Source organism: Nomascus leucogenys, chromosome 11 (genome assembly GCF_006542625.1).
Source record: "Nomascus leucogenys isolate Asia chromosome 11, Asia_NLE_v1, whole genome shotgun sequence".
In the NCBI taxonomy this organism is placed as follows: Eukaryota; Metazoa; Chordata; class Mammalia; order Primates; family Hylobatidae; genus Nomascus; species Nomascus leucogenys.
The window spans coordinates 51,613,300-51,636,901 of NC_044391.1; the positions used below are offsets into that span (position 1 = coordinate 51,613,300).

The 23,602-nt window shown below is 35.3% G+C and overlaps 1 protein-coding gene across 1 annotated transcript in view; it reads right to left on the reverse strand.

Moving 5' to 3' along the window:
• Window positions 1–23,602, reverse strand: part of SLC16A7 (solute carrier family 16 member 7) — a 177,483-nt gene that overhangs the window by 116,120 nt on the left and 37,761 nt on the right. Inside the window, exon 2 of the mRNA XM_012510262.2 lies at window positions 2,113–2,211. The gene's annotated coding sequence lies outside the window, so the exon portion shown is untranslated. The remainder of the gene's footprint in view (window positions 1–2,112; window positions 2,212–23,602) is intronic.

The window sequence follows — 23,602 nt, forward strand, 5'->3', positions numbered from 1 at the left end:
AATTATTATAGAATATAAAAATTTGCTTCATCTACATATGATGATGAAAAGGGACAAAGAGGAGGTATTTCAAAGCATGAAAGGTTTTTAAAAATTAAGTAAAATTACAAATTACAAAATTCACATAATTATATATTAAAATGCCTCTACCACAAAGGCGCTCATCCCAAAGTTTTGGATACTTTCCTATCTATATCTGAATAAAGAAAATGAATCTAGAAAATACAGTATTTGAGGAATAATTTAGTAATAATAATAGCTACCACTTAATTAGTCCCTACAATATGCCAAGTATTAATAGTATTCTAAGCACTTAACACAAATTAATAGTTAATTCTCACAACAGCCCTATAAAGAACTTGTATCATCCTCATTTTACAGATGAAATAACTGATGCTCAAACAGATTATAATTAGTAAGCATCAGAGGCAGCATTTGAACCCAACACCCCAAGATCCATATTCTGTACTCTTAATAAGAATAGGCATGGTTAAGCTGGTTCCCTTAGTAAACTAGGTATCCAAAAGGAACCATATGACATATTACAACCTAGCCCTATGCTCATACTTACCATGGAACAAAAAATTCAATCAAAGCAGCAAATACCCCTATGACTGACCTAATAACCTCTTGGCATAAACCACTGTTTCTACTCTGAGGCTCTCTGTAATTTCACAGTGTTGAGTTGCATTTGTTTTCTGTTGCTGCTGTAACAACCACAAATACAATGGCTTCAAGCAGCACAAATTTATTGTCTTACAATTTCAGAGGTCAGCAGTCTGAAATGAGTCTCACTGAACTAAAATCAAGGTGTGAGTGGAAGGTTTAGGAGAGAATCTGTTTCCTTGCTTTTCCATACTCTGAAAGCCACCACCGGCATTCTTTGGCTTCTGGCTGCATTCCTACATCAACAAACCATAAAGGTTGGATGGAGTATCTTTCATGCTGCCTTCTCTCTTTCATTTATAAGGATCCTAGTGATTACGTTGGGCCCATGCACATAATCAAGGATAATTTCAAAGTCACCTGATTAGCAACCTTAATTCCATCTGCAACCTTAATTCTCCCCTTACCATGTAACATAACATATTCAGAAGTGGCAGAGATTAAGATGTGGGGGTCCATTATTCTGTTTACTACATAGGTATACCAAGATTTATTCACGAACTTGAGGTAGAAGACAGAGTACATGATACAACAGACGTAAAAGACAGAATACAACCATACAGTTGGTCTAGGAATTGTTCACAACAAACAGGTAATATAACTTTGTAAATTTACCATACTACTCTTATAAACTATTTAAAATATGTAGCAATCCAATGCAAAAATACAAATTTGACCAATTGAATACAGTTGGTTACATTTATTTGAAAGAGTATAGGCTAGTTATAAGAACAGTCTACAGAAAAGAATATAGACTGTTTATAAGAACATTGGATTTTAAATTATCTCCCTTATAGGTTATGCAGTCTTCAGCAAGACACAATGCAGAGCATCAGTTTTCTCATCTGCACAGAGAGGATTAAAATCCCTGACCTGCTTTACACCAAGATTGTATGAAGGATTAAATCAGATTGAATCATGAGTGTGGAAACTTTGTGAGTGATAAAGCCCTTTGCAAACAAAATATGAGTGTAAAAAAACCCTAATATGATCATTTTTGTTCAAAATGTAGTTTTTTTTAAAAAAAGAGTGCCAATGATAAAGGTAAATAACTAAAAGTATATACCTCTAGTTTTCTCATTTATTTTAAAACCAGAATTCATGTTAGTAATAAAAATAGAATATAATTCTATTATTATGATTGAAACTTAATCATTTACTACTTTATAATCATTTTAATGAAGGAAGTTTATATTTAGCTTCTTTTTATATACAGAGAAACTGAGACTTAGTCTCTTGACCAAGATCACACAGTATATTGGATCACGGAAACACTAGAAGATAAAAGTACCAACTTTAAGTAAGATATGTCCTATTTTAGAAAATGAATTAAAACAGTAGTCATGCCAATATTACCATTCACATTAAGATTTACCAACGGCATAAAGAGCATGACTTACAACAGCTAGATGGAAGAAAACATCATTATACACCAAGGATACTCACAGAGTAACTCTGTTGGCACCAAGAGTCCTAGAGTCTTTGGTTCCCCAGATCGCCTTGTTTCAGGTTTCACAGGAAAGTATCACATCTTAAGATTGACTCCTGGAGGAATCAAAGAATATAGTAACCATCTAAATATTTCAATGCATGTTAAGAAAAACGAAAAATATATCCAACTCCATATCTGAAAGACTTAACATGTAGCTTTCTATTGCACTGGCTGAAAATGCTATTTACCTTCTCTTAAAGCTCCAAGCATTTATTTAAAGGCCCATTTAGATATAAACAGATTATTTAGTTAAATTTGTTCACATCACCACTAGCCCTATGTTATAATTATGGCACCTGCCTGCCTTTATTTGTGCCTGCCTTTATATTTTCTGTCCCAAGTACAATTTCTCAAGGTGCAGAGGATTTCCTGCCAAAACATCAGAGAGACTCATTTCAGTCCCGCATCTTTGGGATTTCAAACCAATAGCTTGTTTTTAACTTTTGAGTGATGTTTCTCTCCATTTTTGGTACAAAAATATATGTGAGTGTGAGTGTGCATGTGTGTATGTGTGCATGCCTATGTGTGTGTTTATAAAGTAACATCTTGAAATTTTTTACATAAATACATAAAACTATTTACATTAAATGTCTTAATTAAAGATTGAAGCAACATTTCAGTGACACAACTAAGGTTTAACAATACATCAGAAATATTATAAAAATATAACCAATGTTTCATCATCAGTTCTTGTATGTTCTTTGACGATATGAACCTTGAAACAAGTTTTTCATTTCTCTTCTTTACTTGAAAACAAAAGGATATACTAGTATTTACCCCAAAATTGTGACTATTGAATTAAGCTAGTTAACATTTGTAAAATATCAATATATACAGTGTTTGGCAATGAAATTATAACAACTTGAATACTAATTGTTATTAATTGCTATTAATAAAAATTGTTGAATGAACAATTGTTATTGATTGTAATAACTGTTATTAATAGTTAATTAATAACATTAACTATTAATACCTATTAACTGTTAACTCTTCTCTTAAAGCTCCAAGGTTCTATTTAAAGACTCCTTTAGATACAGATTATTTAAAAATGTTCACATCACCACTAACCCTATGTTATAATTACAGCACCCCATAATAGTTGATTAAAATATAATTAATTATTGATAATAACATTAATTAATTATATTAATATTACTACTTAAGACAGTTAAAAAAATTGGAATATATAGATGAATAAACACTAAATCCCTGCTGCTTCTTTATTTAAAAAGTAAGATATTTAAGTATACAAATTCTGATATTTATCTTATTATTAAACCAATATAATCAACTTTGAGATGTAATCAAGAAAAATCAGATTGTTCTACAGTAGTACAGTGCAGTGCAAATGTTTTTAAAATATAAAAAAATCACATGAGTAAGGCCAAAGAAAACAGAACAGAAATAGTCTGAGGTCATTTTGATAGCACTTGTAATGTTATGTGATTTAACCAGAGAACCTTGATATTGTAATCTAAAATGGAAGGACTTTTAGGTTGATAATCGTTTCCTTCGTAAATTCCAAAACTATAATAAGCAGACCATGTATATACATTGTAATTTAGTAAAAATTACACAAAAAATCTTGTGAATTTTACATGCAAATACCTCCTTAAAACAATAATTAAATTCACTTGAATTTTGAATTAATATTAAGATATACTTCACAAAATTACTGGTATTATTATACCACAATAATTAAAATTTATATAGTAAATATTTTTAAAACGTAACATCTTACTCTAACTTTCTGATTCAGTAACTACCACTAAAATTATATAACTTTGAATTTATTTCATATATAGGTATGGTGACAAATTGGTATTATTTGCTGTAATCCATTTTTGTCTGCATAATTATATTTCTTGCCTCATACCTAACAAGCGAGATCTCCCACATTTTGATTCTCATGTGAAATAATATTACTAATATTTGAGAATCATTAGTCAAGGAAGTTTTCTTTCTCTTTTCTTTTTTATTCCTCAACTAAAAATTTGTTTTAACAATGTGACTTTAGAAATTCTCTGGTTTTTCTCTACAACATTAGAATATTACAGTTAATTTTAGTTTACAGTATTTTGTTCTGCAAAAATAGGGCAGTAAAAGTTTCATTTGTCTTAAAGAGTGATTTTATTTCTTTTAAACAGGTGCAAACCTTAAAAGTTATATGTTTGTGGGCTAATATGTAAAACAATAAAGAGTAATTTGACAGTTATATAATCATGTCTACCAAATAAAGATTTTTTAAAAAGAAAGGTAGTTAAAATGAAATAAAATGTTTTCTATTTGTTTCAGCATGCCTTTTCATCTTCCAAATAACTTTTAGCTTGTACAAAAGTTAGAATACCTGACCTTCTGAAGCATGCATGTGCAAATCACAGATAAGTTCTACAAAGACTTTTATTTATATTAAAAGGCAACTTTTTCATAATTTCTTTAATATAAAACCAAGAGCAAAAGTATATGCTATATTTACTTTTCTAGAAAGGTTCATAAACTAAGAGAAACTCCTTGATCTGTTTTACTGAAAATAAAATTAACACAAATAAGAAGGAACAGGAAAGAAAAAAAAAAAGGAATCTCTAGGCCTTTGGAAGTCTAGGTTAATGTCTAATTTTTCATCCAATTATCAGGTAGGAAATAGTATGGTATTTTTAATTCTGTAATTTCAGAGATCATTATTTAGGTGATTTAAATGACCATACTTTTTAGAAAGGGCCGGCAGCTATTTCAATACTGCTATTTTAATAGAATACTCTGGGTGTCATAAAGTTCCATGTCTGGTGTAACTCATAATTAATTGACTTAAGAATTTTAGTTACAACCAAAATGCATTACCCAGGGTTCATGATCTCTTCCAACTCATGAAACAAATTTTAATCAAGACAGAAATGAAATATAGTTTTGCAAAGGTGCTTATTCAAAGGGCTAGGAATGAATGATGTAATAGGGGAAATATGTTACTCATGTTTACACCTGGTTGATTATTATCTACAGGATAATAAAAGTGAAAAATTATGTCAGCTGACATATGTAATTTTATTAATTTATTTCACAAAATAAATAAATGTCCTCCAAAAATAAGAGACTGTTTTAGAAACCACAGTAAATCTAAAAGGAGTATTTAAAACTATGTAAATCCATACTCAAATTTTCAGAAAATCAGCAAACAATCTACTCTCTAAGGAGAGAGAGTTTCTCCCTTTAATTCAACAGCACCATCCAATCATGTTTATTAATTCTCATTAGGGCTGAAAAAAAAGTTCCTTGAATAAAATATGTATTAATACCTCAAGCTTAGTTCTATACCGTATGATAGTAGTTAGCATTAGTAATAAAGCCAAAATAACTGTGAAACCATCTACTATCTTCTTTTAAATCATTTTTGCTTTTCCCTTTCTCAAGCCCAGAAAGCATGTTTGTTTTGGAAGCAACTGGAAAACGCTAAAAAAGGAGAACTTAAAGTGAATGACTAATGATCAAAGCAAAAATGTAAAATCACATCAGCTGATGAGTGGCTGACTAACTCAAGGTTGAATAATGTGAGGGCATTGTGGCAAAGCTGAAGAGTAACATTTCTTTTGCTGGTAAATGACAGGCATGAGACACCACATCATACTCTTAGATGTCCAAAAGCAAATCCATTGTTTTAAGTTTACATAACCAGCAAAGGTGATCTTTGAAAGTCACTGGAGACAGATTCTAAAAAGCCATGTTACAAACAGCTACATGTACATAACTGTAAACACTATTTACAGCTATGGCATATAGCTGTTTTCATGGTTGACATAAGAAATTCTATGGTACTCCTTAATAAGTAGTATAACTTAAAATCTCTAAGCAAGGGTAATACAGTTACATGAATGGAATCTAAGGAAATGGCCTACATCATCATATACTGAAAATGAGTAACAAAAACACTAGAACAATAAGCTTTGATCTCAAAACTTTAACAAAATTACTGAGTTCACTAATCTTGTTCTCACTTCTTTGTTATAGAGACATTAATAGCCTACCCTTTTCCTAATTGAGGAAGTCAAAGATGAAAGAAAAATCAATAAACACTGAAAAAATATAATTTGTTGAGTGGTGTATTGAAAACTAACCATGAAGAGGGGCAAAGCCAAGACACACTGCAAAGGCAAATCATACCAAGCTTGTCTTGGAATGTTGCCATACTCAGTTTATCATCTTACTTTGAGGGAAGCATGGGTGGTTTTGAGGGGGGCTCTGCATGGGAGTAAGAGAGAAGCATAAATAGTAGCTTCTTTTAGCTACCATCTCCCCATGGCAAAATTTACATTTATCTTTCACTCTATTAAGCAAATAGTACACTAGAGCTTTTAGCAATTTTATTTTTACATACAATTAAGATGGACAAATATGATGTGGTGCTTTTAAGTATGTGCCTCAAAGACCTACAACTAGAGGGAGTATAACTGACCAAGGGCTCACGCTGCTGAGCTCTGAAATCTATTGCTGAATTTGCATGGAGTCCACACGTCCCACAGGCACCTCCCAACCCATGCCTGAACACAGCAAGGATATCAAAGCAGACCCATTCCTGGGACATAACTATATGTGAATAGATATATTCACTGAACTACAGTGAATAGATTGGAACTACAGAGAGATAGATTTTTGTTCAATATAAGTATGACCTCATAGTCAAAGACATCTAAAAGTAAAATGGGCACTCTAGTCCTCTCAATCACTCTTTGATAATGGTAAAATCTCCATTTTACAGAAGAGGAAATACTCGGCTTGGAGAAATCAGGTTCTCAGGGGTATACAGCTTTAAGGGTAGAGACAATATTCCAACTTTGATCTTGCTCACCGTTTCCACAATACCAGTTAGAAGAAATATCTTTCATGAAAAGACACCAAATGGATATGCATCAGCCATAAATAGGTGGCTGAACTACGTGGTGTATAAAAACACTTCTAGTGCTAAACTTTGATGAATTGTATGCTTAGAATTCACTTCATAATACCATATCTCCTTTATTTTGTATAAGACACACACTCTTTTTCATGTCTTGTGAAACAAGTAAATCTACAGACCCAATTTAAATTTTCGTTACAGTTATTTAAGTACTCAGGTAAGACTATGCCCTTTTAAAATTTAACAATGGAAATTAATATCATCAAGTGGGTATCTGTTCTAATAAGCAAAAAAAGATATATATATAAATGCTAAACACTAAATATTAATATAATGTAATGCCTTGAAAAAGTGAAATATTAGACAAATATCTATAAAATTTGTACTAATATTTTTAGAACTTTCTTTTTTGGTGGGGAGGGGGGATGGAGTTCCATTCTTATAGCCCAGGCTGGAGTGCAATGGCACAATCTCAGCTCACTGCAACCTCCACCTCCAAGGTTCAAGTGATTCTCCAGCCTCAGCTTCCCAAGTTGCTGGGATTACAGGTGCCCGCCACCACGCCTGGCTAATTTTTGTATTTTTAGTAGAGACGGGGTTTTGCCATGTTGGCCAGGCTGGTCTTGAACTCCTCACCTCAGGTGATCCGCCTGCCTCAGCATCACCAAGTGCCGGTATTACAGGTGTGAGCCACCTTGTCTGGCCTAGAACTTTTAAAGTAAAATACTATTAAGCAAGGCCACAAAACCAGAGGTATAGATCCAGCTAATATCATCCAAATCTTCCACTGATCTGGCCAACAAGACTCCTGTATCAGCCCCAACCACCACTGAACTTTGAACACTGTCATCCTCACTTAGCTCAAATAATAATGTGGTTGAAAGTCAGGTCATGGCAGTATTTGGAAATGAAATAGCAAAACATCTTTAAACCAAAGCTCTGTTTACAAATTTAAAGCCACTAAATTCCACTGATGCCTCTTGTGTCTCACTCTCAAGCCCCAAATAAACTGTTTCCTCTAATCACTAATCCTCTTTCGCAATCTCTCACTTACACAGCTATGCACTTTTTCCCTTTTGGTTCATGCTCTCCACCCTACCATACTCCTTTTGATGTCCTTCTCAACCTTGTCCATTGTACACTCTATGACTCCCATTTTTTAATAAGCAAACTTCCTTATTCCTAACTGAGACATTAGGTTGTCTCCAAACTGTTTTCTCCTTGAAAGCCTGATTTATATAAGTCATCGTCTTCATGCATTCAGATCAAGATAGAGGCTCAGAATAATCCTACTTCCATTTTGTGGCTTTTGTATCATTACTTTTCCACTTTCATGCAAAAAATTCTTTTTCACTTACGTTCACTTCACCAATCTGTATCACTCTGAATACCAGGACTCATCAGCTTTTAGGTCATTCCTTTGAAATCCATTTCTCCTGATTCCAAAATCACACCAAAGTCAATATTGATAATCAATATCTATGCACTACAATCAATAATCTATCCATAGAATTCATGATCTCTAATTCAACTCTCATTTCAGAAAACTATTTCCAACTTGGATCTTATGGCCACTCTGAATGCCTCTATCACTAGAGGCTTAAACATTGATGTTCTACTTACCAATTAGTTCCCTATATTTCACACGCAATCAAAAATATTTTATTTCTATCAATCCTGTCCTGGAATCCTCTTGAGACTGGTTAGTCTCTTGATATATCTTCTCCTAAACTATGAGCCCTTTTTTAGCCTCACTTTTTCTTCTCTGTTCAGCTGCAATGTTTCTTCACTCAAATCCCAGTTCTGCTACATCATGGTAAATCTATCTTGAGAAAATTACATACCTGAATCCTCGGTTGGTTTTTAGAAAGTGGGAACAATATTTATTCCTCATAGAAAAAAAAGGTTTAAATGTGGCAACGTACATAATGTACTAAGCACAATTACTAACACATAATATGTACTCAGTAAATATTAATATCATCTATAATCAATCACTAACAATCTCAAGTCCCTCATGCCTATGTCTTCTTGCAACAAGAAGTCTGAAAATTCCAAACTTGGAATGGACTATGCAATTATTGCATTAAATAGAGCTAAGGGAAATGGATTAATTGCACAGATTGATACCACTAAATATTTATATATTTCAATTTCAGCAGGACCCCAAGGCCTGACCAGTAAGCTCTTCACACATATCTTGGTATCTTCCTCTCCTCCATTACAGTTCTAACATCATCCCTTAACCTGAAGTTCCCTAAATATCCTCAGTCTCCCCCTGCAGTTGACCTGGCTTCTTATTGTTGTTATTCTTGTTGTTGTTGAGACAAGGTCTCACTCTGTCACCCAGGTTGGAGTGCAGTGGCACAATAACGGCTCACTGCAGCTTTTACCTCGCCAAGTTCAGGTGATCCTCCCACCTCAGCCTCCCAAATAGCAAGGACTACAGGCATGTTCTACCACATCTGGCTAATTTTTGTATTTTTTTTTTGTAGTGACCATGTTTTGTGGTCACCATGTTGCCCAGGCTGATCTCAAACTCCTGGCATCAAGCGATGCTCCCAACTAGACCTCCCAAAGTGCTGGGCTTACAGGAATGAGCCACAGACCCGACTGACCCGGCTTCTTATTTAAATAAAAAATTAATGCTATCAGATCAGGCACAAACTCCCACAACATCTTGGTTACCTGGGCACATTTCTGTATCTCTATTAGTCCTTCACTCATTTTCTTCTGCTTCTGCCGTGAAGGTGGCCCCTTCTGGTCACCAAACACAACTTTACCTGATGTGATCAATTCTTCATGAGACTTACAGTGTATTAGTACATTCTCAAGTTGCTATAAGGACATACCCGAGACAGGATAATTTGTAAAGGAAACAGGTTTAATTGACTCACAGTTCCACAGGGCTGGGGAGGCCTCGGGAAACTTACAATCATGGTGGAAGGGGAAGCAAACACATTCTTCACATGGCAGCAGAAAGGAGAAGAATGAGAGCTGAATGAAGAGGGAAGTCCCTTATAAAACCATCAGATCTCATAAGAACTCACTCACTATCACAGGAACAGCACAAGGGTAAGAGCCTCCATGATTACATTACCTCCCATCAGGTCCCCTCCCATGACACATGGGGATTATGGGAACTACAATTCAAGGTGAGATTTGGGTAGGGACACAGCCAACCATATCATTCCACCCCTAAACCCTCCCAAATCTTACGTCCTCACATTTCAAAACACAATCATGCCCTTCCCAACAGTTCTCCAAACTCTTAAATCATTTCAGCATTAACCCAAAAGTCCAAGTCCATAGTCTTATCTGAGACAAGGCAAGTCCCTTCTGTCTATGAACCTGCAAAATCAAAAGCATGTTAGTTACTTCCTAGATACAATGGGGGTACAGGCATTGGGTAAATAAACCCACTCCAAATGGAAGAAATTGGCCAAAACAAGGGGCTACAGGCCCATGCAAGTCTGAAATCCACTAGGACAGTCATTAAACTTTCAAGTTCCAAAAGCTGACTTACTCCATTTCTCACATCTGGGTCACAATGACCCAAGAGCAAGAAGTGAGCTCCCATGGCCTTAAACAGCTCTGCCCCTGTGGCTTTGCATGGTATAGCCCCCCTCCTGGCTGCTTTCATGGGCTGGAGTTGAGTGCCTGCAGCTTTTCCAGGTGCACAATGCAAGCTGTTGGTGGATCTACCATTCTGGGTTCCAGGGGATAGTGGCCCTCTTCTTACAACTTCGTTAGGCAATGCCCCTGTGGGGTCTCTGTATGGGGCTTCCAACCACACATTCACCTTCTGCACTGCCCAAGCCCTAGCAGAGATTCTCCATGAGAGCTCCACCCCTGCAGCAGACTTGTGCCTGGACATCAAGGCATTTCCATACATCCTCTGAAATCTAGGTGGAGGTCTCCAAACCCGAAATCTTATCTTCTATGCACCTGCAGGACCAATACCATGTGGAAGCTTCCAAGCCTTAGGGCTTGCACCCTCTGAAGCAATGGCTTGAGCTGTACCTTGGCCCCTTTTAGCCATGGCTGGAGTGGCTGAGATACAGAGCATCCAGTCTTGAGGCTGCACACAGCACAGGGGCCCTGGGCCCAGCCCAGGAAATGATTTTTCCCTCCTAGGCCTCCAGGCCTGTGATGGAAGGGGCTGCTGTGAAGGTCTCTGACATGCCCTGGAGACATTTTCCCCACAGTCTTGGTGATTAACATTTGGTTCCTCATTTCCTATGCAAATTTCTGTAGCAAGCATGAATTTCTCCCCAGAAAATGGGTTTTTCTTTTCTATCGTATTGTTAGGCTGCAAATTTTCCAAACTTTTATGCTCTACTTACTTTTGAACATTTTGCCGCTTAGAAATTACTACCACCAGATACCCTAAATCCTCTCCCTCAAGGTCAAATTCCACAAATCTCTACAGCAGGGGCAAAATGCTGCTGGTCTCTTTGCATAGCAAGAGTGACTTTTACTCCAGTTCCCAACAAGTTCCTCATCTCCATCTGAGACCACCTAAGCCTGGACTTCATTGTTCATATTACTATCAGCATTTTGGTCAAAGCCATTCAACAAGTCTCTATAAAGTTCCAAACTTCCCCACATTTTCCTGTCTTTTTCTGAGCCCACCAAACTGTTCCAACCTCAGCCTGTTACCCAGTTCCAAAGTTGCTTCCACATTTTTGGGTACCTTATAGCAGCACCCTACTTTCTGTGGTTCTAATTTACTGTATTAATCTGTTCTCATGCTGGTATGAGGACACACCCAAGACTCGGTAATATATAAAGGAAAGAGGCTTAATTGACTCACCATCGCACAGGGCTGGGAGGGCCTCAGGAAGCTTACAATTACAGTAGAATGGCAAGCAAACACAGCCTTCTTCACTTGGCAGCAGGAAGAAGAATGTGAGCCAAGCAAAGGGGAAAGCCCCTTATAAAACCATCAAATCTTGTGAGAACTCATTTACTATCATAAGAACAGCATGGAGGCAAAAGCCCCCATGATTAAATTACCCTCCCACTGGGTCTGTCCCACAGCGTGTGGTGATTATGGGAACTACAATTCAAGATGAGATTTTGGTGGGGACATAGCCCAACCATATCAAATGGTTTTGCTATCTGATCTGACCCTATGCCATTGCTTTATTCTCTTTTAGCGTCACTTCTTCCCTTGTACTACATCCAATAATAACACTGAACTAATTTAACTTTCTAGCCTGAATAGATGTCAGTACCTATTAAGAAATCCTCTTACTCACCTTTCTGTTGAGCAAGCTCCTATTTATTCCTCAAGACCCAATTTAAAGGTTTCTCCCCTGTGAGAGTGGTACACAAGAAAGACGTAAGGGATAATAAAGAGTACTAACAGGATAAGGAAACTCCAGGAAAAACAATGATAAGGAAGGCTCATAATGTTTAAAGTTGATAAATGATAATGGGTTTCAATTATGATATTGGATTTCATGCTTAACTTCTATCTTTCACATACATTTTTACTTACTTCATGAAAATCATTTCAACCACTTTCTAACAGCATTAACAAATAGAGTCTTAAGCCTCACAGGTTTGCAAATAATTACAAAAATATCTCCAACTGTCAGGAAATTATGTTTTCTATCTGTTATAAAGAAATTTTGAAAGGGGAAGGAGGAACTTCAGAAGTAAAGTTACAACACACATTTGTTGGCGAGAAAATAAAAATAAAATAAACAGATCATTAACTTAGAAATTTTTTTGCAATCAGAAATTAGTTAAGCACCAGTTATTTATGATATTATATTACAGGTCCAAGGTAACTTCTAAAACTAAAATGTAAGACTTTATAACTGTTTTCATTTTGGTTTTTTGTTTTTGAGAAAGAGTCTCACCCTATTGCCCAGGCTGGAGTGCATTTTCTTGGCTTAATGCAGTTTCCACCTCCACACTCAAGCAATTCTCGTGCCTCAGCCTCCCAAGTGGCTGGGATTACAGGCATGTGCCAACATGTTTGGCTAATTTTTGTATTTTTAGTAGAGATGGGATTTCATCATGTTGACCAGGCTGGTCTCGAACTCCTGACATCAAGTAATCCACCCACCTCAGCCTCCCAAAGTGCTGGGATTACAGTCATGAGCTACTGTGCCCAGCCAAGACTTTATAACTTTTGATGCACACTAAAGCAAGGGTCTAGGTTGTCGTTAACATCCGGCAAAGTTTCACACAGTTTTGCTTTGCTTTGTTTGTATTTTTTTGTTTTTTATTTATTTTGACCACCCACCTTTACTAAGTTCTAAATGAAATAAATTCTCCTGTTATATTACTATTTTGATTTTATGCCAAATGTTATCAATATTTTAAGCCAAATATTCAAACTTATCAAATGCTGTATCCATATTTCCGATTCAAAATCTGCCATATGCTCAGAGTTGCAGCAGGACAGATACTGCTTTTTTAAAGGGCAACCTAAGAGTTATCTCCATGGATAATTATGTTCTTTTGTGAACTGATGTAGGTCATTGTTGAAATAGTTTCAAAGTCACTCTCCAAAACTGAAATACAGATGTGAAATTTGGTAAATTTTCAGAAACTACTGAAGTGTAACACCACGATTTTCTTCAAGAATACCACATAGTTTGCCAAAATTCCCTCTGTGCTGTGAAAAGACTGCTAGAAGACCAACGTTTTCAGACTGCTCAGCTTGATTACACTGGTGTGGTACCATTTATCTAAAGCTATTTTAAGCATCTTCTTGAATTACAGTAAGCTATATTGTAAATCTAATTACATTTGCCCACAGGGAAGGAAGTACATAAGAAGCCTGCTCTGTAATCTGCTTAATAAAAGGCACTCCAGTTTTCTTCATAGCATTTAGCAAAAATTGTCATTATACAGTTGTTTATATTTCTAAGGCCAGTCTCTTCCACTGTAACTTCCATGAGGATATATGGATATGTTACATATGCAGTACCTAGCAGTGCCTAGAGGGCCAATAAATGTTTGATGACTGAATGAACAAATGCATAACTATGTAAGAGACAACTAGATTTATAGACATTTATGCTTACCACTTTCAACTTGTGCCGAAAACTTATATGTATATTAGAGACTCTTGGGGTCACAGTGCAGAGTAGTGTAAGTACAGATTTTCAATTCAAATGGAATGGATTTAATGTCAGAAATGTTATTAGTTCTATGATCAAAGACAATTGGATTGAGCTTTCTTACCCTCTGTTTCCTCATCTGTAAAATGTGAATAATTACATTGGAGTAAATATTAAAGTTAATGCATATGAAAGTATGCAGCATAGTCTGTGGCAGAAAGCAAAGTTTAAATCAAGGAAGTAATATTTATTAATATTTTATACAGAATCTAAGTGAATTATATTAATCTAATTATCCAAGTGCTTTTAAAAATTGACAACATAAATGTATTCTGAGGATATGCTGGCAGTGATAACTCATCAATAATCTATGGCTCTACAATAAACTTTCCAACATCCTTTGTGCCTGTGTTCCCAATTATTATAAGGTTTTTCAACAAGTTACTTTCAACTAAATTTCAAAATTCTTTACTCTATGCACAATTTCCAAATTCTTCACAACAATTATGGAATCTATCTCAACTGAACTCTATAAAGACCATCTTAATTGATGGTTAGTCAATTCTCTAGTCTAGATTGCATGTTCTTCCTCAATCAATTTTTATTTCATTATTGCCCATTGATTCTATAACTTTGACTACTATCACAGTGGAAAAAGTCATCATCACTGAATTGTGCTCTCTCTTCTGGACTATACCTTCCTTGAGGCTCTATCTTCTGCATGAAGAATCAGATCCATCTTCATTCTTAACTTTTATTCATCCACTAATGCAATGTACATTTACTGTGCACCATCTATGAGACAGTTACTGTGTTATACTTTAGAGTTACGAAGATTAACACATAAAATCCTGAGTATCAAAAAGGTCACAATCTAGTAGGAGATGCAAAGGAAGAAACATAATTATGAAAAATATGGTAAGCAAAATAAATATGTGCATGATTTTATGGGAACACTAAGAAAGGATATCTAACCACCCTGGGGTGAATGAAGGGCAGAAATAGGTTCCAGAAAAAAAGAATGGTTAGAATAATTGTTAAAGGACAAGGAGGAATCAATGGGCTAACAGGACTATAGGTAAGGAATTCCAAGCCTGAGGGTCAAAATGAAGCACGGAAACAAAGGATAATGAATCTGTACAGGAAATGCTAACAGAGAAAATTCATTTTGAAATACTTGTTAGATCATCCATGCAGTTCACAAACTTTGTCTCCAGAATGTAAATGTATAAGAAAGGACTTAATTTAGATTGTGTTTAAATTGAAATGAATTAGCATTATATTTTTTAAATTGATACTTTTTTTGTAACACTATATAAAGCAATATTAGAAAACACATGGTTTGCTAAATGCTACTCAGTGTTTCAGGGCACATAGACACAGTTTTGATAATCCAAAATGGTGAAGTATGACCACTATTATACATCTTCCCACCAAGGACAAACTCTACACTGCCTTATTAATGACATCTAGGAAAGGGCCACAAAGACATTCTATAAAAAGAAAGTGACACACATTGAAAAGTACAATGAATAATGGTTCTTTAAGCCCTGGATTGTAGAACAGCATCAGAATTGGCTCCCTTCTTTCACTAATGGAAAAAGTAAGAAACAGTGACATCCAATAATGTTATGCAACTCTCCTCAAATTAGAAATATCCACGTAAAATGGCTCCCTTCAATGTAAATATTAGAAAAGTTACAAAGACAATATTTTGTACAACAGACTAATTTTGTTCCTATGCTGATACATGCTAAAAAAAATTGCCCTAGAAACTATTGCACAATTATATATATTTGGACTCATCAAAAAAGTTTTGGCTTATAAATAAACTATTTTTATATCCTATCAGAACAGAAACTTCATTTTTCATTCAGCACGGTAACCCCATCAAAAGCAAAGTAGGTTCTAAGAATTGTTTTTGAATGAATGAATAAATGAATGCATACCATGTATAAGAATAGACTCTGGAGAATTTGGCAGCAAATGAACACACAATGTCTCTGCCCTAGTAGGGAAAACAAACACATTAAAAAGATTGCTTTGTATCAATTAAATTTAAAAAGGATTATAAGAATAAGACATGGTGGAAATTGGTTCTTTAGCTTGTGTGATAAAGGAGGGCTCTGGGATGGAAGAGTTGGTGATAGGATAGAGATTTACCTAGGTAACTACTTTGTATGTGCTATTTCATCCATTTCTCACTACATCATTTCCTGGCAGCTGTCACATCTCCAGTTTATAGATAAAGCTTAAAGAGTTAAATAAGATTTTTCAAACAATATGTACGTATAGACATATAAATATATATTTTTTTAATTTTCTATACAAATGTTGCCTTCAGTGTTTTGTTCAACTGGAAACCTTTTTAAGCATGCAATTTGACCACATAAGTCATTTTTTCATACATGCAGTTCCTCTTAAAAAAAGTATACAATATTAGTTTTAAAATTCTTAAGGGATCTTTGGCAAAACACCAAAATATTTTCTTTTTTTAATGTTTTAGAAAATACATTTAGAATATCAGACTCTTTATGAGGCTTCCAAGATGAAGGATGGGTATTTTCAGTTTTTAATACATGGCAGCACTTGTTTTTGATAGGGGCTGTGAAAAACTTTCATTGTATCTGTCAATCAAATGGTAAAAAAGGAAAAAATCATTGAAAAAATATCCTACACAATTGCAAACACATGGGATGATAAACAGTTTTAGTAGTAAACGGTGGCATGGATCCTCTTGTTATCTGGATAGATAGAATTCAAGACTATTTTAGGAAAAGCACTACTTTTTTTTTTTTCAGAATGTCACGTATTTAATTTCTCGTAACAAGCAAAAATAACAATCCTAATGTTTGGAAAAGTGAAATTCTAAATTATTTTTTCTCCGAGGGGGGCATAAAGTTCAAGTTAACCCAAGATTTAATTTCAAATTATAAAACAGGGACATTCACCAAAATTTAAATAGGACACATAAGTTCTAATCATGAAATGTCCCCCAAAAGTCAAATATTAAAAACATTAAATTGCAAACTCCCTTTTGTTCTTCTTACTAACTGTGTTGAGTCTAATGTCTTCTTTGTTTCTAGCAACATTCCTGAGTTTCCTTACAACCATTTAAATTTGGCATGTGGCTGAGAAATAGTTACAACTGTTAATGCTGCTCCAAGTACTGGGAAGGTGGCATGCCTAGAGGGAACATGGAAGCTCTGTACCCCCACCCACGCCATGTCCTGTGTATCTCTTCCATGTGACTATTTCTGAGTTATATCCTTTATAATAAACTGGTAACTATAAGAAAATGTTCCCTTGAGTTCTGCTAGCTGTTCTAACAAATTATTGAACCTGAGTAAGAAGCTGGAATCCCCAATTTGTGGCCATGTTGGACAGAAGTTGTGGGAGATCTGGGGACATACTACATGTGATTGGCATCTGAAGTATAGAAATGTATTGTGAGACTGAGCCCTTAACCTGTGGAGTCTGCACTGACTCTGGGCCATTAGCATAAGAATTGAGTTAAATTGTAAGACACCCATTTAGTATGAGGCAAAATTGGAGAATGGTTGGCAAGGGAAAAATTATCACATATTTGGTGTCAGAAGCGTTGTGTGCGTGTGTAGATAAACAGTAGCTGGCCAGGTATGCTGGCTCATGCCTGTAATCCTGGCACTTTGGGAGGCCAAGATGGGAGAATCACTTCAGCCCAGGAGTTGAGACTAACTTGGGCAATATCAGGAGACCCCCGTCCCTACAAAAGATACAAAAAAATTAGCCAGGCATGGTGGCTTGCATCTCTCGTCCCAGCTACTTGGGAGGCTGAGGCAGGAGGATAGCTTGAGCCCGGAGTCAGGGGCTGCAGTGAGCTTTGATTGTACCACTCTACTCTAACCTGGGCAACCGAGTGAGATCCGGTCTCAAAAACCAGAACCACAAAAAAGAAGCAGTAGTTTTCTTTTTTCCTTTTAATCACTTTGGTTATACAGCATGACTTCAACCCCCTCATTGTTACAAAGAGTTTTATATTCATAGTTTTAGGTTGCTTTTGTGTTTGTTTTATTGCTTATAAACAGTAATATCTGTAAAAATATTATAAGGGGAAAAATAAGAAAGGAGCAAAACAATGCACTGTTTTGTCTCAAACAAAATTGATGGAGTAAACTAAAAAATGAGTTTCAGAATACAGAAGGATAAAGCCAAAGAATGATGGTAACAATTACAAGAGTGTTATGAAAGACTAGCGCTCAACTCCTGAAACAGGTGTTGAAAATTGCCAAAAAAAACTTTGAAAACCAATGCAGTTTTAAAGAGTTATTCAAGTCTAAAGCCCATCACCCAAAAGTATTATACAGTTTGCTCATGGATGTATTACTCAGTTTATATTTCCCAATGAAGGATTAAAACTGAATAGGATTGTAAGCTATTAAATTAAAACTTAATGTTTAAAAATTAACTATTCTGGCTCAAATCAGTTTCAACTACCAACATACAATGCAACTCACATGTTAATAGTAAAAATGTAATAACCCATCAGGATACATAAAAATACATAAACTCCTCTCATAATTTGATATTCATATAAGTACTTAGTATCATGTTTCCTGTGTTAATTGTAGGCCAAAATAGCTAACAGAGATTCTAGTCTCCTCTGATAGAAACCAATACAAACCTTTTTCTAGAAAATTATCATGAAAGACATTTTAAAAATTACACCAAATAGACTGGAGAAAGTATTTTGAAAATGTTTAAATTTTCAGAGATATAAGAATTACTTGTAGAATATTTAAGATGTTAAAAGTCAGGTCTGTCTTCTTGGGTCAACCACTAATGAACTGAGTGAATTGGGAAAATTTAGTTAAGCTCTAAAAATCAAATTTTCTTCATTTCTAAAATAGGAATATCTCAAAGGTCAGTGAAAGAATGAAAATGATATACTACTTTCCCAAAGTGAATCATAGAATCTAGAACCCCTCTCCTCCAAAGCAAGCCATAAAATCTAGAAAGTCACTCCCTCCCTTCTCTCTTCTTTCTTGAAGATTCTCATTCCAGAAAGATCTTGCCCCTTCCTGGGAGAAAAGAATGCTACACAAAGAGTCCAAGAAGCATCTGAACAGAAAGGTTTTGCTGGGTTTTCCTCTTTCAGCCTATTACCATTATATTTTACCCATACTTTTATCCAGTTACATTTCAACACATCTGTCTATTCTTTATCCAATAGATGTAGCTTACAAAATGAATCTTAGCTCATTTTGTACTGCTATAACAGAAAACCACGGAGTGGGTAATTTCTAAGCAATAGAAGTTTATCTGACTCACAGTTCTGGAAATGGGAAGCCCAAGAGCATGGTGCTGGCATCTGGACAAGGCCTTCCTGCTGCATCATTTCATGGCAGAAGGCAGAAAAGCAAAAGAGTGTGAAAGAGCAAGAGAGAACCAAACTTGCTTTTATAGCAAGCCAACTTTCACAGTAACTTATCAACTCACATGATAAGGGCATTAATCCACTCATGAAGGCAGAGCCCTTATGACCCAATTACCTCATTAGGCCCCACCTCTTAACACCGTTGCATTGGGAACTAACTTTCCAACACATGAACTTTGGAGAACACAGTCAAATCACAGGAGAACCTAAACACAAAACAGACAGTTTTCCCTGGGTCTTTAGGTCTTCATTTCTGAAGGCTCCCATATCACATAAAACTTTGATTAAATAAATTTGTCATGCTTTTTTCATTAACCTTCTTTTGCCATAGGAGTGTCAACCTATTATGTAAGTCTAATGCCTCTGATTGATGTATGAGAAAAGGTCTCACACCTTTCTAACCCTACAAAGGTGAATGCTAAAACAGAAAGAAGAGAAAAAAAAAAAAAGAAAAGAAAGAGAATGATAATGAGCAGGAAAGCCTCAAGGAGACAGAGGTGAAAATGACTAGTCACTATAAAATATCAGATTATTAGATTTAAAATATTTAACAGAAAAAATCCTTTTTTCCCCAAATGCATTTTACAAGTTTCTTTTGAGCTCTGGGCATGTAGGCAGCACACGACAGATTTGAGAATAACACTTTGTGGTATCTTAAATTTAGGTATTTTTTAAAAATTTAAACATGTGTGACATGTTTTTTTCTTTCCCTTTCAGTGTGCACACAAAAGGAGCAGTGAAGGGACTGCTTCTTTTACTAAAAGCAGTCAGAGGCTAAAGCAAAGATAATCTTTCTACTAAGCCAGAGCAGGAAGCTAGATTTACATTTGAATCATGTGACATGGTGACAGTTTCTTTTTTAATACTCAAAGGGTAGAAGCTGATTATTCTTAACTATTTTCTGTTTAAAGAAATGAGCCAAAAGGTCGGACGTACTTGACTTCTACAGGCCCACAATGGAAATAAAAACAAAATTTTCAAAGTTACAGGAAATCAGGAATTATTTTCTCATAATCTACATACTACATGAAATTTAACAACATATCAAGTAGATGTGCTTAAGGATTAGCATCTGGATTATCACAGTGTGCCCAGCACTACATAAAACTAGTGTAACATTGGAATTTCTAATCTTAAATTCATATAATCAAATTCATCATTTATCTCCAAATGTATGTGCTACTTATTGTCTCTCCAGCTGAATTTGTCCACCACCCTTATAACTCTGCAAATTGCAATATCTGATAATAAATTCCTACTTTAAAACATATTGGCTAGGTGTGGTGGTGCACACCTGCAGTCCCAGCTACTTGGGAGACTGAGGCAGAGGACTGCTTGAGCCTGAATAGTCAAGGTTGCAGTGAGCTGTGATTGTGCCATTGCACTACAACCTGGGCAACACAGTGAGAGTTTGTCTCAAAATAAATAAATAAATAAATTCCTATTTTGCGCATCTATTTTTGTCACCAAATGTAAAAAAAAGTATGTTGCTTGAAATTTCTGTAGAATAACTTAATCAGAAAAGGCCTAAAATACTTTTGTTCCATACATTAGAAAAAAAGAGAATAATAATTTAACTTCAATTTTCAATGATGAAAATTTTCTACGTTAATGTTTTCCTCTTTGATTGTTTCTTGACATTAATGCTGGGAAAAATAAGTTCATCTGAAGGAAACAAAGTGTTCTTATTTAATTTCTTCAAATATCATAAGTGTAAACAGGTATTAATTTAGAACCTACACAATTTTCATCATTTTATCTCACGAGTTCATGAAGCCTGTTTCCTTTATTTGAAGATTGGTTAGTCAGTTTCTAATAGAAAAAAATAAATAAAAATGGAAGGAAAACAAAATTCACATTCAGCATACCCCACACAGTTTTTTTTACAGAAGTGCATTTAATAGAAATTGGTGAAATAGCTGTTTAAATATTTAAATATGTACTAAAACATTAATACTTCTAAGTATGCACTTAAGATGAATCTTTCTGAATACTACTGATTTCTAGCATGCCATTATTAACATGCATAAATAACCGAGAACAGGGATTTTTGAGTGTTTAAGAGTTTTAAGTGCAGTATACAGTCTACCTTCCTCTGAAGAAGAAGGAATTATTTTTTTCTGATGGGCAGATAAATCAAGTCAGAAATATCCCCTCTGCCACCTCTGGGCTACATAGGAGTCTTGTCAAAACAGAATCCATCTGAAGTATAGATAGGTTTTAGGAAATTATAACATAACTCCTTACAAAACCTTCATGGAAAATACTATTGTATAACTGCTACATGGATTTTCAAACAGATAAAAATAAGTTTCAAACTGCTGGAAAATTCATGAATTTGTTTCTAGATTATTAAGTGGAAGAAATGATGTTCAAGTAATTAATTAGTGAAGTAAAGGATATTTTAATATTCTCTAATGGCAAAAGCATTAGATTGTGTCCTCATTTATTGCATTGCATGATTTGTAATGTGTTCTATCATTAGCTCACTTTGTATATAAAACTGAGGAATTTGTTTCAGCCAGCTTTCCAATGGAAAGAGGATTGAGGAAATAAGTCAACAAGGCAATCAATGTTAATAAGGGGCAGAAATTCAAGCTCCGATAGTACATTTTGTACCTGTATATAGCAGAGAACTTTCCAATTAGGGCCAACAAGTAGAAAGCTGATAACTCCAAGCTGAGATTTATAGAGAGAGGTCAGCAGCATGTAATGAGAATTTGGAGCACATACATCCAGCTGTAACATCTTTAGTGTAAGTATAGTTTCTAATGGCAAAAGCTAATGGCTGCATGACAACAATAAATAATGGGGAGAGAATATTCTAGCCTTAGGCCTCAGAAAAAGAACTGTGCTGGCATTATACAATTTTCACTAACACTGGAAGAAAGAATAGTTCTAAAGGGGTAGTTGCATTTTCAAGTGCATCAGCTGAACTAGAATGTGGAAACCATCATAGGCAAGAAACAACATTTCCTTGAATTCTACCCTTCCATCCTTTTTTCAATATAATTTATATCTAGGAATATCCTTGCAGGGAAAACAAAAGAAATAAATCATTTCCCTCTTTCCTATCACCTACTGTAGAGCATTCAAGATAAAATTGTTTTAATTTACAAAAATTTTCTATTTGGCCAAACTTTAGTCAGACTCTTAAGCCTTATCAAGGCCCATCTATGCACTTTCTTATAAAATCCAGTTTTAGCAAAGAGCCCTGCTAAATCGCTTTAGCAAAAACCTTACACCTTTGCCCTGGATATCTACTCTTCATCAGTAGGTCAGGATGAAGATCAGGCTCTTCATCCTCCACCATCCCTCAGGTGATATCTGACTACCCTGACCTATCTTCAGTAAGAATCTCGTTAAGGTTGGCTTGGCCGGAATCCCCCTTATCCCCAAAGTTTCCTCTTAGTAATTTTCCACCTACTAACCCCTACCCTGCTCCTTGGCTATGATTTCTCACTTGCCCAATCTCTCTCACCAACCCTAACATACAGTTGCAATGGTTTCCCATACCTATGGTGATAATATTAAATAAAGTATTTCTTACCAAGCTTTAACAAGTAATATTGAATAATTTTTTTTTCTTTAACAAAATAAACCACACTTAAAAGCACTGGAATTCATCTGGCACTTATCGTGTACCTCCCAGTAGAATCTCGGTGTGCTCATAATGCACACAGTGTGCATGCTGCCACCACCTGGAGGTATTCTGCACAATCTACAAGGCCATCTACAGGCAGACCTGAAGTAGTATGTAAGAAAGGATTCCAGAGTTGGCAGATTTGGAATCAAGTAATCCTAACCATCTGACTATGGACAAGATAATGAACCAGGCTGTTTTAGTTTCCATATCCATAAAATAGGGATAATGTTAGTAATCATCACTAAGGGTTACGAAGCATTAAATGCAAATACGATATACAGCACAATGCCTGGCAGAAGTTAGTGAGTGATATGGTTTGGCTCTGTGTCCCCACCCAAATCTCATCTCCAGTTGTAATCCTCGTGTTGAAGGAGGGAGCTGGTGGGAGGTGATTTGATGGATCATGGGGTGG